Source organism: Apodemus sylvaticus, chromosome 10, assembly GCF_947179515.1.
Source record: "Apodemus sylvaticus chromosome 10, mApoSyl1.1, whole genome shotgun sequence".
Taxonomy (NCBI): domain Eukaryota; kingdom Metazoa; phylum Chordata; class Mammalia; order Rodentia; family Muridae; genus Apodemus; species Apodemus sylvaticus.
This window is the reverse complement of record NC_067481.1, coordinates 9,872,382-9,891,735: the sequence shown is the minus strand read 5'-3', so window position 1 is coordinate 9,891,735 and position 19,354 is coordinate 9,872,382.

The following is a 19,354-nucleotide window of genomic DNA, read 5'->3' as shown; positions in this document are numbered from 1 at the left end:
GTAAATATTAAGATTGACAGGTGCTGCCCTAAAAGCTTTAATTTAAACAGTTCATTTCATCCCAAGAACTCTGACTCTTGGTACCTCCACAACTCCCCCTTCTAGAAATATCATGGAATTACACACGTGGGCTCTGGAATCCAATGCAGCCATTTGGCAAAGTATAAACAAAAGTATGTGTATCACTCCAAAGGAGCATGTGTTTCCCCAAAACATTCCCTCTGCAATGCTCCAGAAAGTTCTGACAGTGTCTGGCCTAGAATAAAGATGAAAATAACAACAAATTAATAATATTCAGCTTCTAGTGATAGATTTAGCATATATTTATTTAATGTACATGAGTACATTGTCCCTATCAGAGGAGGGCATCGGATCCCATTAAAGATGGTTGTGAGCCACCATGTGGTTTCTGGGAATTGAACTCAGGACCTCTGGAAGAGTAGTCAGTGCTCTCATCCACTGAGCCATCTCTCCAGCTCCGATTTATCATATTTTTAAATGTGTTTTTTATTATTTTAAACCATTAGAATTTGGGGGAATGAAACTACAAAAGTAAAGGAAATACAAAGTTTTGAAGGAAGAGAAGGGAAAGAATATGTTTTAATGACTGATGACATTGCGCACCAAGTTCCTAATACAAACAATAGACCACTGCCATGGTGGGGCAACATGGTGGTGGGAGGGGCTTGTGGTTGTAACAGCAGCACCCTGAGGTGATGGCCAGGAAGCCAAGAGCAACATTCATATCCACCCTGTGTTATAACCTATAAGGCCTGCCCAGTTGACCAAACTACTTCCTCCAACGAGCTCCCTCCTGCTAAACATTCCAAAACAGCGCCACCAGCTGGAGATCAAGTGTTCAAAACATGTGAGCCTTGGAGGGAACATTTCAGAGGCAAAGCATAGGGGAGTGTCTACAGGGCTTTCCAGCATGCCTACCTGAGCTGTTTGCAGATTGAGAGCTGATTGGAAGAAGAACGTTCGCTCTCTCTCTCTCAAGTCAGATGGCAAATGTACTGAGTTTGTATAGCGCTTCTTGTGTTTACAGTAAAAGGTTAAAACTTACTTGGGGGATGTTAGTGACCACACCACCACCCAGCCAGTCCTGAATGATGAAATACCATGGCACCTGTTAGGAAGCACTGTCCTAGGTCTCCTCTACCACTGTCTTAGTCAGAGTTTCTATTCCTGCACAAACATGACCAAGAAGTAAGTTAGGGAGGAAAGGGTTTATTCAGCTTACACTTTCCACACTGCTGTTTATCACCAAAGGAAGTCAGGACTGGAACTCAAGCAATTCAGGAAGCAGGAGTTGATGCAGAGACCATGGAGGGATGTTCCTTACTGACTTGCTTCCCCTGGCTTGCTCAGATTGCTTTCTTATAGAACCCAAGACCACCAGCCCAGGGATGGCACCACCCACAAGGGGCCCTCCCCACTTGATCACTAATTGAGAAAATGCCCCACAGCTGGAGGCACTTCCCCAACTGAAGCTCCTTTCTCTGTAATAACTCCAGCTTGTGTCAAGTTGTCACAAAAAAACAGCCAGTACAGCTACCTCCTGCTCAGTCACTAGCACAGGCTCATCTAAATGCTTACCGTAGCTGGTCACTCTAAGTGTCTGCCTAGAAAGGACACAGTAGAAGCATGAAATCACACACACACACACACACCTTAGCCACGAAGAATTCTTCTTGGATTCTAGGCTCAACTTGGATTCCCTTAGGGATCATGGCTGCATCTACAAAGGCCAGACACAGCTGACACAAAAAGAGAAAACCTAAGTATCAGGCCACCCTCTACTGCTCTGACTCCTCTTTCTCCGATAACTCCCCTAACAAGCACAACCTATATGATCACGTGAACTGCTGCTGGTGTGCCGTGGCATTCTCGTGGACAGTCCATCCAGACAAAGGCAGATGGGAAAGCTCCTGGGGACATGTGGTTGGAGGGTGTGCACTCAGGGGAGAAGTTCCTGAGAACTCTTCATCTTTTCTCACAGACAAAAGTCTGAGGGAGATCAGAGGCAGTTCCTAACTCATCTAGAGAAAGCACAGGGTACAAAGTGCACAGGCAAATGGAATATCTTCCCTCCCCACAACCCTGGTTCAAACAGCAAAGGAAGGTTCTAGCAATGCCAAGGAAGTAGAAAGATAGGAAGTCACAAAATGATTACCTGTGCCTCAACTAGTGGTACCCATAGAATGTACCAAATACCATTCTGGGGGGTGTCATCTCTCATTGTGATATAGCTGCCTCTTCCAAACACGACCGCCATTCCTCAGGGGAATGACAAAGGTTGCCAGCTTCAGAATGTGTCGGGTTTTTTTTTCATTTAGTTCTTATTGATTTTATTGATTTAACCCCTCACCTATTAACCTCCAAAGACTCTCCACAGCTTCAACTCTATGCTAGAACTCTTAACTTCTTGAGAGCTAATTCTTAAAGCAGAGCCTAGACCTTTGCCTCCCACCTGCAGGCAAGCTGCTGAGGACTCGCTCCAACCAATCTTAGCCCCTCAAGGGTCCTGTGTCAGCACTTGGAGCCTATTGACCAACAACGTTTTCCCAAGCTCTGTGCTTGCTGACCTAACCTCATTAAGCCAACACAAGAAATCTGTGTGATTGATTTATCCTGCATCATAAAACCAGCCTATTACTCATAGGCAATCTGACACATTATCTGTTGCTTTCTGTAAGAGTTAACAAACCAGCAGCCTCATAAACTGCTCTGCCATTTGGCGAGAGATAAATTACTAATCTGCAGTTGTCATAACATACATAGATTCTCATTCGACTCAGGCGTAACATGAAATTTCAGGGTCCCATAATTATAATCCGTTGATCTTTTCTTCTTTCATTGTCACCTCCAAAAAGTAAAAGCATACGACATTATTAATTTAACACCAAGGCACAGTCTGTAAACTCTCCTACTGTAAGTTACAGGTGGCAGCCAATACATCATGGGGTTGTTCCCTCCTCCCTCATACCTGGAAGCACACTCAGGAAAGCCCACGCTGGAGATGAGTCACTTACAAGGAAGTCCAGACTTTCTCATCTGTCATGTCTCTCTTCTGAACTTACAGCTATTGGGTTCCTCAAAAAAAAATTTTTTTTCGCAAAACAAAACAGATAAAGCTGTAGACTTGAAGGACAAAGAATCTGAGTACGAATCCTGGTTCTCCTCCTGCTTAGCTGTGTGATCTTGAGCAATGGCGGCTCTGTTTCTCTCTATGACTCAGTGGCTAAGAGGACGCTGCTCTTTCAGAGGACCTCAGCTTGGTTCCCAACACCAGAATCAGGTGATTCACAACCACCTGTAACTTCAGCTCCAGGGAATCTGATGCCTCTGCCCTCCACGGACACTCATGTACATGCCTAGACAAAAACTTGCACATAATTACAAATAAAAATAAGAAAGTATTCAAAGGAGAGTGTTAATAAGAATGGAATATCCACCAGCCTCAATGTGCCCTGGATGATGGTTGATCTAGCTTATGCCAATCACTGCAAGGATGGATTCAAGACACATCATCATCACCATCATTAATGTCACAATGTTTGGGTGACCATTACTCCTCACCCTCTAGCTTACAAGTCATTGTTAGTAGGAAACCTGCTTTGAGTGTCTTTTTATATGCTTAGATACAGAGGCTGAGTCACTGAAGGAAAATCCTGGGCTTTATTGAACCTTTGATCCCACAGTGCATCCACGTCCCTGGCGAGGAATCACTCACATAAACTCCAGTATGAACTGAACAACATTTTCTACTTTTACTCTCAGTGGTCTCTAGTTGATAGTGTGAAGGTACTTGGGGAGAAGATTTTAACGTTAACGATGAGACTAAACCCAGAGAGGATTATGCTAGCCACATACACAGACCAATGGTTGCTGTTGTGAGGTGCTACAGACTGAAATTCCAGGCTGGGGAGATGGGTCAAGTGGGAATATGACTGATGCACAATTGTGAATATATGAGGTCAACCCCTAAATCATGCCTGGGAGAATAAAACAGGCACGGTGTACATCTTTGTAATCCCAGAGCCTGGGAAGAAGACGCCCATTCTCAGCTCCAACTACCAGGTCAAGTGAGCATTCCTGTCTCAAAATAATGAGGTGGCTGGCATCCTGTGGCATGATACCCAAAGGTTGTCCTCTGCCCTGACAGATGTGTGTTTGCACATGAACACACCCACATACATGTGTAAGCACACATGTGCGTGCACACACATGGGTACACAGGGAGAAAGAGGGGGGGGAGAATTTCTGCTCTGTGTAAGACATTGAACCAGAGAAGGGATCTTTAAGAGCTTTCATCTGTCTGGTCTGAGACTGGTCAGCCCTGTCACCCTGGCATGGTCATCTTAAAGTCTGAGTCACCTCCCAAAGACACAGACTTGGGCCCGAAGGCTGAGACCACATGGCGGCATCTCCCTGAGGAATACCTGTCCTAAAAGAGGTAAAATAATCATGAAGATGGAGGTAGAAGTGAGGATTTCATAGTGATTATAATTTAAAAACTGCCAAGACTCGTCACCAGAAAGCTCCTGCCCATCAGCTTTCTTCCAGTGCACAAAATGCCAATGTCTTTATACATTTTTTCTCCCATAAAGGGAAGAGGTAGGAAGCAGTAGGGATAAATGTGGCCTTTCTGATGTGTCAGGGTTGTGATAAGCCATGTTTAAAGTTTACCCAAAGTGAAGGAAAGTGTCAACAGAAACTCCTGCCCAAACACTCTGATCAGGTCAGGCAAACACACAATCAAAGAAAACTCAATCAGGTTCACTTGTGAAAGGTGGCCCTGGAGGGTGGGAATGCTTAACTCTGTGATTCCCATAGGAGCCAGGTGTATTTAACATACTTTTTGCCAGCTGCTTCTCTTCGTGACTGTGACACAGCCAGAGCACTCCGAAGGGTGTTGTTTTATGAGCAGGCCGAGAACATGGAAGCGCTGATCAATGTCAGGAAGAGCAGAGGGTATTCTGGGAAGGATGGGCTCTAAGCAGATGGTTGGTTGACTTGACCCCATGATCGATGATGTAAGAAGAGATATAGATAAAACCTCAAAAAGATATGGAAGTACCTCAAACCACATACTTTTGAGGGAGTTAGCTCACATGGGTAGGAGAACAAGCAAAAGTCTCAGTGGGCAGGAGAGATGAACAAAAGTGAGCTTCCCCGTGGGCCATGTGGCTGAGTAGACTGTATCTCCCCAGGGATAAGGAGCAAGAAGAGTAAGATGTACGACTTTAGCCAGACCATTTAGGGTTCAGAACTGGGTTTCAAAATTGCAAGGAAGAGGTAAAGTAAATCACAGAGGGGAGTAGGTTAGAGAAGAATAGCTCATTGGTAGTGCACACTTGCCTAGCATGCCTGAGGCCCTGGGTTCCATCCAAGTCCAGAAAGGAAAGGAAGGAATGGGACAGAGAAGGAAGAACTGGCACAGAGCCAGTTCTCTGAACTTAATAAATACGGCAGAATCAAATGGACATTGTGAATAGGTAGGAGTTTGGATGTCATCCTTCACAACACACACAATCCTAGGCCCCTACAAGTGCAACAGGTAGCGAACCCTGTTTGGACTCACTCGGCGCTGGATGGGTTAGGCTGGGTGGCCACAAGCCAGCAAGGACTTACCATGGTAACCTGCTCACGCTCTCTCTCTCTCTCTCTCTCTCTCTCTCTCTCTCTCTCTCTCTCTCTCTCTCCCTCCCTCCCTCCCTCTCTGCTTCCTTACCCATAGATAACTGGCTGGGGTAAACCCTCATTCCTACCTTCTCAAACTTGAACCTGAGCTAAGATTGAGGTATAATATGATGGACCATCACCCCTGAATCAGCAAGCAGGGTCACATCACAGTACTGAACATGGAAGTAAACATTGCCTCAAATTTTGGAAAATAAATTGTCCAACCACTATGGAAATCAGTATGAAAACATGTCAGAGAAAAACACAAATAGATCTACCATATGACCAGGCTACATCATTCCTGGGAATTAACCCATAGGATGTAAAGTCTGCACATGCAAAGTGACTGTAGCACCGTTCACAATGGTTGACTTACAGAAACAACCGGGGTGTCCAGTAAGATAGTAATGGGTAAGAAAACCATGGTATGCACACAGTGGGACTGCTTTTCTTTTTTTCATTTAAACATGGGAATGAAGTTATGTTTGCAGGGAACCGTCTATAACCAGAGCTAGTCTTGAAGTGAATTAAGCCCTTTCTGATCTCATTTGCAGGTCCTAGAGTTTGTGTAGATTCCTATCCTATCTACGCGGTGTATACCAATGTGTCCTGGAAGTAGAAGCAAACTATGTAGGGTAACAAAGGCAACTGCGGACACCAGAGTGGAGGGGGGTGAAGGAACAGCAGGGGCTATGTGGGGAGAAGATGTTCTGCACTCATTCTGGACTTGTGTGAGTGTTTCCTTGGGTGAAACAGCACCATCTTCGGTGACATGGAAGTTTGTATGAAAGGAAATAAGGGGTAGAAAGCTGATTGGTGGCCCCAGAGCACCCTTTTAGACATTGTGCCTATCAGGAGTCACCGGTCCAGTGCTTTATCATCAAAACAGAAAAAACAAAAACAGACTGGCCTAATTGGGACATAAACCTGTTCATCAGCATTCTGTGGCTGGGTCGCACACTAGAAGCAGAGAACTGATTTCAGAAAGTTGACCTTTGAACTCCACAGGCATGCCCTGGTACAGGTGCCAACGCTAACATACACACACACACACACACAAATAAATGAAATTTTATTAATTTTAAAGGAAAAGAAATTTTTGTTGAAAATAGGGAAAAGAAGATGGAAGGATAGAAAGTTGAGAGAGGAGACATCTTGGGCATCTATGAGCATGCAACGAAGAGCCTCACGTGGGTCCTCTCATCCCATCTGACAAAATCCACATGGTCAGAACAGCAGTCCTTGGTAGAGCATTGTTTATAATAGGAAGATACTGAAAGCAGGGCTGGAGAGATGGCTCAGCGGTTAAGAGCACTGACTGCTCTTCTGAAGGTCCTGAGTTCAAATCCCAGCAACCACATGGTGGCTCACAACCATCCATAACGAGATCCGATGCCCTCTTCTGGTGTGTCTGAAGACAGCTACAGTGTACTTACAGATAATAAATAAAAACATCTTTAAAAAAAAAAAACTGAAGGCAGCTGGGAGTGACTAGGCACATGCTAGACCCTCCATCACCAGACCCTCAAAGCCATGCATAAAAAGTCATAGGTTATGGGGCTGGAGAGATGGCTCAGCGGTTAAGAGCACTGACTGCTCTTCCCAAGGTCCTGAGTTCAAATCCCAGCAACCACATGGTGGCTCATAACCATCTGTAATGAGATCTGACGCCCTCTTCTAGGGTGTCTGAAGACAGCTACAGTGTACTTACATATAATAGATAAATAAATCATAGGTTGAAATGAGACAAAGTTCAAAGCACATCATGAACAGACAAAAGCAATTTTGTATGCATAATGGAATTGTCTAATATGTATACCCTTGGCTTACCTGTGTGTGTGTGTGTGTGTGTGTGTGTGTGTGTGTGTGTAAAACAGCATCTATTAATGTACCCCATTATGCTGCTGTTGTAAATGGGTGGAAGGAGCCATGAATATTTTTTTTCTTTCCTGGGTTTTTCAAATCTCTTACAGTGAGCACCGTTTTTATAATCAGATGGCCCAATCACTTAATAGAAATAGCTTATTTTCATCTAATTTTGGCCAAAATATCATAGCACACTTACATTAAAACAATGCCATAAAAGGAATCACTGAGACCAGAGGTCATATGTATTAGGCAGGGAAGTTACAGTCACAGAACATTTCAACCATGCTAACAAGTGTTCAGTGCTATGAATAGTGAAGCATTCTTCAGACATTCATAACAATAAATAGACAGATAAATAAATAGATAATAAACACGGGAATACAGTCCAGCTATCTACAAATACTTATTTATTTCAACTCTGAAAACAATTCAACGCGCTAACATAATTTTATTGTTGTTCAGAGTGTTTGGGGACTATCTTTGGAAATGATTTAAATCACACGTGTGTTATTCCTACATATATATATATATATAAACATTAAGTTGGAGGCTGTACCATGTCTTATTAACCACTGGCAATCCTAACATAATAATCTCAAGATAAAGAGTGTTATAAATGTTTTAATAAGAACATATGGTGCAGGGAAATTGAAAGAATCAAGCCTTTGAAGCATGGTTGTGTTTCTCTAAAACAGAGTCATAAAAGGCTGTAGAAAATGAAGACAAGATTGAGCAGAGCAAAGCCTCCCAACCACTGTGAGGCCAAGCCCACTTTTAGCTGTAGGGAAATGAGCCGTCCTTCCCTTTGATAACGTCTGCACCAACAAATATCCCAGCTGTGCCTCACCTGTGGTCTGGGGGCTCCAAGTCAGAGACGGTGGAGAAATGCTAAGGAGTATTCACAAGAACCGTGGCCTATAATGCCAGCAGACTTGGCTTGACTTGGGTATTCTAAGAGATATCCCACCAAGACATTTGTTACTAGATCCATGACTTTAGCTTTAGTCAAGAGGATTGCATTATCTAAAGGATTCTTGTCCTGTTACACATATCCAGATGTGTTCTCGATGAAGACTAGAGAATATCTTCCTTAGAATATCATCATAAATGAGGGAGATATTAAGAGTCCATGACAATCGTCCACATACACAGGAGCATGCTTGTTGTCTTTAGCTAACACCAAACATACTGTGTTTGAGTCACTAGAACTGTCCTACACTGTGGGACCTTGTAGACATTCATCAAGGTACCCTAACTTGTAACAGCCTTGACAATGAGAATCAGGTCACTCTGCTGCCTGGTGGAGGTAGGGATTCCTTGTGCATTAATTGCCTTTAGAAGTACAGCTGGCCTCTACTCACCAAGCTACCCCAGATAAGAACTGCTGGGCTAGGTAGACCTCTAAATCTTGCCTCTCTACCCTGACTCCTAAGTAATCCTGTGTGCTAAAGTCCCTCACCAGAAATACAACATGATTATAAACTCAGCACTAACTCATGTGGTGCTCCCTCTGTCATGACCCTGCAGTTTAAAGAGAAACTTAAACAGCAGGAAGATAATAGAAGACAAAAAAGAGATAAAGGAGCCAGGAAGACCTCTTGCCATGATCTCATTGGACATCAAGTTAGGTACAGCTACTTAACAGCAGACCCAAGTCAGAGCAAAATGGGTCTCCACTCTAGAAAGCAGACAGGTGAGTTTATAGTTGGAAGGAAGGTGTGTCCAATCAAACATAAGTCTCAGGCTAGTGACAATCACTCAGGTTTCATCTCTCTGAGGAAAAGAATAATAGTCTCCAAAAGAATTTCTTTAGATGTTGTTAACTTGAAAAAAATAAACAAATTCTACAGGTCAATTTTTTTTTTGAACATTTGGAGTGGAAAGCTAGCCTACTCTGAAATCACCACTAAGACTATTGGAAAAACAGAAGGCAAAAGTGACTTAACATTTTTTTTCTTTATTGTTGCTTGTTTAAGTGAACATGCAAAGATAGTGGGTTTTTCACTGTGACGTTTATTTTAAGACAGGGTCTTGAACAGCCCAGGCTGACTTCAAACTTACTATGTAGACAAGGGTGATGCCCTTGGACTCCTAATCCCCCCTGCCTCTTGAGCTGACATTACAGACATTCACCACTATGTGTATCTTATGTGGGAACTGAACCCAGGGCCTCCTGTATGCAGGGGAGACACTCCAGCAACTGAGCTACAACTCTGGCCATTATAATATTTCAATAAACACATATTGTTGCAGCTTTCTTATATTCTATCCCCACTTCCTTTTTCACTCTCCTCTTTGTGATTCTAGCTGTGTTGCCAGATGTTACACACACACACACACACACACACACACACACACATAACTAAATTCCACATATGAAAAAAAATACGAATTTTTTAATCCTCCCTCACCCTCTTTTCTTCTTGTTCCTCTCTCCCTTTAAACTCCCTCCTCCTCAGCCCCTCCAGGTCCTCCCCCCTCTCCGCTTGCTAGTCATACATACTTTTGAATCCAGATAAAGGTGGATTATTGTTAAGCCATCTCATTATCCTCACTTCCCCTGATCCTTCCTCCCTACACAAACCATCCCCTGCTGTCATTTATCACGACTGGCCTGATTCTGTGGAATTCCACTCATTTTTCATTGGGGCTTTGACCTCCACCAGCCTCACAGGCAAGGCACATCCTGGGAGAGTGCCCACGCCAGGCACGGGGCGGGGGAGGAAGCAATCAATGAGGTAGGACTTTCCCACACTTAAGGGATCAATTTTATCAGTGTTTGGACATTGGGTGTCAAGGTTGGTCAGAGGGAAGCCAAAGGTTGAAGACAGGAGGGGCGGCCTCCAACAGTCCCCAACAGGCTGCAAGGCTTCAATCCCAAAGCATCTTCTGATCTAATACCTGTCCACTCAGCTTTGAAAAAAGACTCCTCCAGTAAAGTCTCCAGTATGCTCTCTCTTTCTGACTTGGGGAGCACAAAGAAATAGAAATCGCCTTGAGTTCGACCTCAGTGACTATACTGAGATTTTTTCCAGGCAGTTACTGAATCTCAATTAACACGACTCTTTATCCCAGTAACGCCTTGTCCAGATCATCTGCGTTTCTTTTCCCTTGGCTGTTCTCAGGACAGTGACAGAACTGCTTTCATCAGAGGTGAACAGAAGGTGAAACTCAAACCGGTCTGTCGGGCTGCTCCTTGGGAGCCTGTTTGAGCAAAGTGCCCCTGTGGCAGCAGCCCGCTGGAGACCCCAGCTCCCATATCCTTCCCTCCTACTTCCCCACTTCTATATGTCTTGGCACTCTGACCTGGAGTAGAGCTCAGCAGCTCCATAAAGCTGGCCCTGGTGCGTTCTATTGAGTTAGAGACCTCTCATTGGTGATCCCACTGTCAGAAAGGATAAGACCTTCACCTTGGTTGTCTTCACATCTCTAGGCCCCAGGTGGCACCGCAGACTCCACACACTAGACACAGCACAGTCATTGCTAAGTGTATGGAGCTGTAGTTTTCTTCTTATCAAGGTATTTCCTGGACTGGGAGAGAGTTCAGCTGCTAAAGTGCTTGCCTTGCCAGCATAAGGACCGGAGTTCACTCCCTACGAACCCATGTTTAAAAACAAAACAGAATACAGACATGTAGGAAATCCCAGTGCAGGGGGGCAGAGCCAGGTGGAGCCTGGGTCACTGGACACCCAGCTTCGTTTATTTGGCTTTTCAGGTCCATGAGAGACCCTGGCTCAAAAGAATGAGGGACAGCACCCTTAGAGAACAGCCTAGATTGACCTCTATCACACATATGCACATATATATAAACACACACACACACCTGCACCACACACTCACACATACACACATACCTGCCACACACAGACCTCCAACACACACATACATATACATGTACACACACATACACACACCCACACCACATATATATACATACATGTACACACACATGCATACACACACCTGTACCACACATACATACATACATGCACCTGCACCACACACACATACACACACGTGCATATACACACACATATACACATGCCTGTACCACACACACATACACACACATGAACCACACACACATACCTGCACCACACACACATGCACACACATACATATACACACAACTGCACCACACATACATACACACATATACATACATATACATACACATATACACATACCTGCACCACATACACACATACACATACATATACACACCCTGTACCCCACACAGACATACATAGACATACACACACCACACCACACACATACATGTACACACACAAATACACACACCTGTACCATATACACACACCTGTAACATACACACACACCTGTAACATATACACACACACACAAGATATTCCAAAAATACTTTTTGCTTCCAAGTCCAGAAATCTTATCCATATGTATAATCCATATGTATATATGTTCAGATGCTGCAGTAGCCCAATATGTTGATTGCTGTACCTAAAACTATGGCCCAGCCACTCCATTAGTTCTCCACTCCTTTTCTACCTGACCACTGCCTGCAGCCCCACCCCAGCCACTCTGAAGTTTCTAGAACCTACACAGCTGGATGAGGGGCCCAGGCCTCACCACCCACAGTCCTGCATTCTGCAATCTCTCCCTTCCCACACCAACCCACTCTCTCTGCCCCAAGCAAGAAGGCTATGCAAACGAAAGACAGGGCCTAGGAAACGCAGGTCCCAGTGACTCAGATGCCAGCTCAAGGCCATACCTCTATGACCTGTGGACTTCACATGAGTTCATCCTCTTCCTGATACCTGCTGTCAGCGAGAAGGGCTGGCCTCTCCTCTGCTCACCACAAATGTCCTGCATACCTCTCCGGAGTAGTAAGCCATTGTTTCCCAGATCCAAGACTTCCCAGACTCCCCTTTGCGGGTGCTAGGGGGAATTCTGAGAAGTGTTATTTTTCCTGGGCTGGCTGTTTTCTGATCAGTTCAGACAACAAGGGACAAGGGGAGGAGATTGAAGGCAGAAGGGGGAGCTCAGGGACAGGCCTCTCTGTTAAAGCTCTTGCTGGGCAATTGCCACCTGGAGTCTGCATACCCAGAACCATTGAAATGCTGGGATGTGCGGTCCTCTCACTGTCCCATCATTATATGGGGTGGAGGGATCCTCAGAGCAAGCCACAAACAAAATCTACCAGCAAGCTCTGAGCTTTGCTGAGAGACTCTGCCTCAATGAATAAGGTGGAGGGGAGGCAAAGGATGATTCCCAACATCCACCTCAGGCTTCTACATATGCATGTGCACATGCATATACATAAGCGAGCCCACATCCATGCAAAAGGATGTATACACAGGAATAACACAAATGTGCGTGAAAAACGAAGGAAGACATAGGACACAGAAGGGAAAGTGTAGTCCTCTCTCCATGTTTCCTTACGTCCCATTGGGAATCCATACTCTCAGCACCTCACCCCACAGCAATAGGCAGAAGAAGCCTCCGTCTCCCTGTGCCAGCTTCACAGTGATTTCTCAGAGTGGGGAGGGAGGAAACAAGCTCCAAGAAAGCAACATGGCTTCCACCTCAGAGGTGAGAACTACAACTCTGAACCTCCCTCCAAAAGGCCCCAAGAGATGGCTTCAGCAGCCATGCAGATGGCCTCTCCACACCCCTGGAAGTGTCTACCCCAGGGATGTAGGAACTTTCCTAGAGTTGGGTAGATCCCAGGAGCCCCAACCGCTCCTCTTGCTCCGTGGTTCTAGTGTGAAGTTCTCCCTACAGTAACCATCTCTGTGATCCTGTTGCTACCAGTTCAGTCTCTCAGCCAGCCAGAACTGCAACCAATTCCCTCGACTAAGCTCTCTCTGATGAAATGATTAGAGTGGGTTTTGGTTTTCCTGCCTGAACCCCCTCCATTTAGTCTGTCTAAAATAATCTCTTGTGCCTGTCACCTTGTGGAGAAACTTGAGGATGGACTCAACATCACTGGAGGATCAAGGATCGTCCTGGGTCTAATTTCCACAGGCTCTGCCTTCACCAACTGCACCAGAGATCTTTCAGGTTTGTGAAAGGGTCACACCTTGACAGGAAGAGATTGGAATCCATCGCTTCCTGTATTGATAAGAGGACCATCACCTCTTGCAGAGGGTTCATTTTTGATGTTGCAAGGGCTGGTTGGTCAGTGTCTCTGCTGAGAGGTGTGTGTGTGGAAGGTTGAGGGAAGGGAAGGAAGCAGAAGGAGGGTGATTGATGTACAGTGGGACAAAGAGGAGAAGAATGCCTCTTTTTCTAAAAAAAAAAAAAATGAAGAAGAAAAGGAAAACATTTGGAGTCATGCCACAGTGTTTTATATTCCTGTGAAGAATAGCTAGGTTGGGAAGAACCTTGATGGATTAGCGGAAAGTGGGGGTGGAGAAAGAGGCGGCACCATCATTGGCTAAAATTGGCCCCAGACAGATTTCCTGATCATTCTGCCAATTGGTTTTGCAATAAATTGGAGGCAATCTGGCAAAACATTCAAGCCGGGCATGGAGAGTGTGCTAGGATCAAAATAAGCAACTGTGAGGGACTTGGCAGCTTCTCATTGGCTGTTTCAGATGTGAGTAACAAGACACCGAGTTGAGAGCTACTTCTCTTGCACGTTTGATATAATGGAAATTATAAAATGACAGGCTTTGTCCGTAAAAATGAGAGAGGCATCAGCTAGCTTTGTAGAGAACTGTGACCTCAGATGCGCTTTCAATTTTGAATGAGTGAGTTTATGAAGTGTCTAGCAAACAGGAATAAAAGAGTAAATAACAAATAGCAGATAGAGAGAAGCTGTGTCAAATCAGGTCCTCACAACACCCGGCAGAGAGAACTGGAGTAACCCCAACCAAGAGAGCCAAAAGGTAACCTTGTCAAACCGGGAACTTAGGAACGTCCTGCAGACACTGACTTGGGAAACCCCGTTGAAGCAGCAAGCTAAAGTCCTCCATCCAAAGAATCCTAGATGGAGAGGGGTGTCCCCTTGGTTGTGTCCCAGTGGAAGAAGAAGTATTAGGAAACAGACAACATTATCACAATGGGCACTCGACAATCACCCAGCAGAAGTGGACTGGGGAGGCTGAGATAGTCAGCTGGAGCCCTACCGGGGAGAGTCCCTAGTAGAGAGCCTGCTCGATCCTGTCTTCGGCTAAGCTTCTGGCTCCTCTGGCCCATCGCAGGATTTTATAACAGGCAACAACAGCCGCGACCAGCCTCCTGGCATCTCTCAAAGGCACCGTGTTTCAATAGTCACTGCTTGGTATGTTATTTCTCCTCCTGATTACATAGCCATGGAGGTAGCCTGACTCAGTTCAAGAGGTTTTGAAGGACACTTGATGTAAGCATGGTTGGATCTGAAGGGAGGTGGGGAAAGTCCCCAATTCCTGAGCCGTCGTCTTCATGTCAGCTCAAGCGGCATGTGGCAGTTTACTAATGCAGCGTAAATAGGGAGTCCACTTCTGAAACACAAGAGCTGGACTAAAAGATGGAGAATAAAGTCAAATGTTTACAATGACATAGCATAAAGTCAGTGTGTTGAAGTAAGGATTTAGCCCACAAAATTCTACACTGAAACTTTTGATTTTGGTGTTTTGGGGTTTTGGTTGGTTGGTTGGTTTCGTTTTGCTTTTAAGAAAAAATATCTCTGATAAACATTTTTTTGGATTATTATCCATGAACACATAGAGATTCTGAACAGCTTGAGCGCCATGAATCCTTTTGAGAATCTGATGAAGCCACGGTGTAAGTTGGAACACAGGATTACAAAATGGAGCACACTGATATTCAGTGGCACGAACATCTAGAAAATAAAATTGAGCTGCTTAGCATTGGTTTATCATTAATATTAATCTGGAGAACAAGCTCCTTCCTTTAAATCAGGCCCGATGTTTGATGGTTTCCCAATACAGCACCATGCTGTCCTCTGCAAAGTTCATACCTCAGAACTGCCCAGTTGAGGTATACACACACACACACACACACACACACAATGTTATAACCACACCTACAGTTTTGTGCTGGGCCACATTCATAGCCCTCCTCGGCTGTGTACGGCTCATGGGCTGCAGATTCCACACGCTTGCTGTGAAGCAAAATCTAGCCTTATGGACAAGACCTTAGGACGTACACTTGCTAAATGAAACAGGAGTGTGCCAGCCACGCGTAACTTCGAGGGAGTTCGAACACTGTGTGACAGCCAGTGTCTAAGGAGGAAAACACTTGAAAGGCTAGAACACAGAAGCAGCAAGTCAGAGCGATGGGGCCAGAAGTTTGCAGCTCACCAGTTCACCCCTGGCCATGTTTCAGGAACCTCAGAATTAAAATGTTGGTCAATTTCAACAATTCTTGCTGTTTCTGTAACATATCTCTCTCCTGGCTAAAGTATCTATTTATGGGGCAGGTTTTTGAAAAGTATTCATTTGTTTCGATATAAGGAGAAAACATAAAAAATCTCCCGAAAATGTCTCGGGCTGACGAGATGGTTCAGTAGGTAAGTGGCTCTGTCACCAAGATCTTCAGGACCCACATGGAAGGAGAGAAGTGACTTCTCCAGTCAGTCACATGCCTGACATAGAATGTCCATAAGCATGCACACACACACACACACACACACACAGAGAGAGAGACAGGTAAGTAGATAGGTAGGTAGGTAGATAGATAGATAGATAGATAGATAGATAGATAGATAGATAATTGATAGATGATAGATGGATGGATAGATAGATGAGAGATATGTAGATAGATGATAGATAGATGATAGGTAGATAGGTAGATAGATAGATAGATAGATAGATAGATAGATAGATAATTGATAGATGATGGATGGATAGATGATAGATAGGTAGATAGATGATAGATAGATGATAGATGGATAGATAGATAGATAGAGAATTGATAGGTGATGGATGGATGATAGATGATAGGTAGGTAGATAGATAGATAGATAGATAGAGGATTGATAGGTGATGGATGGATAATAGATAGATAGATGATAGATAGATGTGATAAAATATTTTAAATGTATATTACTAAGATATCCACATATTATTCTGGAAAAGACAAAAGGACGGTGAAAAAGTAAAATTAGTGGTTGCCAGGGGTTGCCAGGTAGGAGATTGCATAAGAGCTACAGAGAGGGCTTCCAAGGCAGTGTGTCTACTCTGTGTGATTTGGTGCAGGAGGCCTGTTCGTGGTTTATCTGGACCCATAGAATCCCCAACAGCTCGAGTGATCCTTAATGTGAAACTTTAGAATCTGGGAGATAATAATTGACATCTGTGGCTGATTAATTGCAAGGAATGCATCACCCTTTGGGGTCACAGAAGTGGGGATCCTGCATATGTACCGATAATGGTGCCATGGGAAGTCTTGGTACATTCTGCTCAGCCTAACATCGATCTGAAACAAAACAACGTCTAATGAGTGCTACAGTAAAGTGCGGGGTCCTGGGACCCTTTGACTACCATGGACTTTATTTCAAATATAACCAAATCATTGTCCACAGGAGCTGATCTTAGTTAACGCTTGCAGGAAGGGTGTATGGAGCTAACTTACATGAATTCTAAGTGAAAAAAATTAACTTGGACAAAACAAAACTGAGACTATTCGTGGCAAGTTTCTTCATGGATTCAAAGTCCTAACTATCAAGTTGCATAGTCTCTCTTTCCCAGTTATACCTTCATATTTCCTGTGTGGCTCTAATCCTTCCCTTGGGCCTTCCCCTTCACCCCCTTCCTGTATTCTACGAGTGTTGCTGGCTTCATCTGTGGTTAAATGAACTGATTTCACACGCTTTGAAAAAAATCAAAAGAAAACCAGTTCTCCCTTTCTCACACATGTGAACTCATAAGGAAGAGGAAACAGCCCGCTGTAGGGTAGGAGCTACAGCCACCTGAGGAGAGGGGCTTGTGAACTGTGGAAAGTGACTTTCTATACCACTCTCTCCTTCCTTCTTGACTTAGTCGGTCAAAGGTGCTCTATCACTGTGACTCTCTCTCTCTCCCGCTCTCTCCCGCTCTCTCCCGCTCTCTCCCGCTCTCTCTCTCTCTCTATCTATCTATCTCTATCTATCTCTCTGTCCCTGACTCTCTCTCCCTCCCTCTCTCTGTAATCCCCTTCCTCCCCCTCTCCACTCTCTGTGTAATATGTATGTGGACTATGCACATGGCTACGTGTAGATGTGCAAGCCCACATGCACTCAGAGGTCAGAGAGTGATCTCAGCTGTTCTACTCCCTCACTCTCCTTATTCTCTTGAGACAGGGTCTCTCACTGAATTTGAAACTAGGCTATCAGCCAGCAGGCCCCAAAACTCTCTCTGTCTCTGTCTCTGTCTCTCTCTGTCTCTTTCTGTCTGTCTCTCTCTCATACACTTATATGCACACGCACACACCACACATATACACTACATACACACATATATATACCTTACACACATACACACCATTCACACACACATACACACTCATACACACATACTCATACACACATACACACACACACACGTGCATCCACATATATAAGGATTGGGTTTACAGGCACTTAACACACACACACACACACACACACACACACACACACGTGCATGCACACACATGAAGATTGGGTTTACAGGCACTTACATATTAGCTGGCTATTTGAACTCAGCTCTTTATGCTTGAAGAAAAAGTACTCCTACCCCCAGACTCAATCAGAATGTTTTCATCCTGTTCCTAGTCAAGTGTGTGTGTGTGTGTGTGCACGCGCGCGCGCGCGCGCGTGCATCCTCCTAACCTTAAAATGTTCTCATCTCCCTCACTACAAATGCTCAACCTCAAAACAGAACAGTGCTAGGACTCCCTCGGTCCTTACCCGGCCCAGTATCTCACACACTGCCTTGTCCCTGTGGCGTCATTCAGTTATCACCAGACCAGAATGGGAGCAATAACTTCTGAATGTCTCTCTGGCTCCTCGGGTGGATGCTATGGATGTCTTGCATTCTTGGCTGGACTGCCAGGAGAAGGGTTTAAATGAGAAGTGATTGCCAGGAAGTGTGTCCCTGGAGCAACCTGGAAGCCTGCTGTTCCGACCTGTCACATGCACTTAGGATCTCCCTCAGCAGCCTGTCTGGTGCTGGCAAGGCCCCGAGAGTGACCCGATTGACCCCTTTCCTAAACTACAAAAGTAAATTTATCTCTTCCAAATGCAGCTTCTTACAGTGAGCAATTAGGGCCGTAGCGGTCCAGATGACTCGGCTAACTGAAATAAAAACCATCTTTCCTGTGACCAACTCGGAGTTTCAAGTCCAGCAGTGCCATCAGTTACTTCACCTCCAGACCATAGCAAGGCAACCAAAGCATGTCTGCAGAAGGCACAGCAGGCTGGGTTTCCATAGGAGACCGGCTGGGGTTATAAGCAGGAAGAGCTATCCTGGGGAGCACTGAGACTCAGATCATTCCCTCTTCTAGGCAGATCCTGACTCTAATGCATCTTGCACTGTGTGTATGTGTGTGTGTGTGTGTGTGTGTGTGCACATGTGTCTGTATGATGTGCATGCGCACATGAGTCTGTATGATGTATTTGTATGCATACATATTCATGTGTGTACACGTATTCATGAGTGTACACTCGTGTACATGGAGTCATGTGGAGGCCAGAGGTCAACACTATGCATATTCCTCAATTGCTCTCCTTAGTTTTTAAGACGTTTGGCTAATAAGCCTCAAGGATCTGACTGTCTCTGCTTCCAAAGCACAGGGACAGAGGTGCACATAGCAGGCCAGTTTGAATATCCGTACAAGGGACTGAACTTAAAGA